This window comes from Pinus tabuliformis, chromosome 7 (genome assembly GCF_031772625.1).
Source record: "Pinus tabuliformis cultivar Carrire ecotype Pingquan chromosome 7, CPIR1, whole genome shotgun sequence".
Taxonomy (NCBI): Eukaryota; Viridiplantae; Streptophyta; class Pinopsida; order Pinales; family Pinaceae; genus Pinus; species Pinus tabuliformis.
Window position 1 is genome coordinate 1,185,589,508 of NC_142293.1, and position 1,211 is coordinate 1,185,590,718.

A 1,211-nucleotide genomic window follows, 5' to 3' on the forward strand; every position below is an offset into this window, starting at 1 on the left:
ACTTGTGAAAAGATTGTTCAGGTTGAACATGTTAGACTCCGTCTTATGTCAGTATGAGATTGATTCTTCTTCAAAACTCTGTTTTGAAGAAGAAATCATTAAATGTGTTGTTTTAGATTATGTAATTTATTCTCCAGCTCTTCAAAAGGCAACAACGACTTCAAGCTCCTAGCCCTGCACAAGCACAATTCAAAACATCATCAGCAATCAGAGGCAAAAAGCTATTTGGAGAAGTCTCACTAGAAATCCCGAACAAACTTCATTGTCACAGCTATTGAATTAAATGATTGTGTTAGCGTTGGGAATGCCCTGCTGTTTATTTGTCAGAGGAATGTGATCCGAGATTTTAGGGCTACTATGGTTGGGCCTCCAGACATTGTAGTTGCAACACCAGCTTGTATTGGGACATGTATTTCTACAAATATTCTTCAATCTTCATCTCTTGAGGAGTCACTTGCTACATTGGTTTTAGATGAGATCTTCTTTAAATCTCTGGTTCATTATATTCCACATCGTTGTCAGTGCATCCTAATGTCTGCAACTTCAAGATGTCGAGAAATAAAAAAGCTTGTGCTGCATAGTCCTGTAATGTTGACACTAACTGAAGTGGAGTATGATGGAGTTGTACCTAACAGTGTGCAGCAATTTTGGATTTCATGTGATGTGCATGACAAACTACTTTACATTCCTGCCCTTCTCAAACTGGAATTGGTTCAAAAGAAGGCTTTAATCGTTGTTAATTCTATTGATACGTGTTTCAGGTTGAAACTCTTCCTTGAACAGTTTGGGATCAAATTTGTTGTCTTGAATTCAGAGTTGCCACAAAACTCACGTCTCCACATGCTTGAGGAGTTCAACAGCTTCCTCCTTTATATTTTGCATATGGCTTTTCTGAGGTTCATCGCACTCTGTGGCATCCAAGGATCGTATATAATCTCTCTTGCGTTTATGATTATAATGGTTTGATTTGTTTTGAAGTTCATATGGTTTGAGGCATGTATGATTCGTATGGTTCAACCCTGAATGGTCTCATTATATATGGGTCTCAACGCAGCTGCAGGTATAAGAGTTGGTAATAAGCTAGGAGCCCGGCGCCCGAAAATTGCCAGATTTTCAGTTGTAATTGTGATGATCACATGCTTCATCAAAAGTGTAATTCTTGCCGCAGCAGCTCTCTCCTCGCCCTTTTGAGGATTTACAATCCACATGCT

General features: G+C 39.1%; 1 pseudogene; it reads left to right on the top strand.

Annotated features, from left to right (window-relative positions):
- Nucleotides 1–357: 357 nt before the first annotated feature.
- On the top strand, nucleotides 358–966 carry LOC149251684 (DEAD-box ATP-dependent RNA helicase 16 pseudogene; annotated as a pseudogene).
- Nucleotides 967–1,211: the final 245 nt, after the last annotated feature.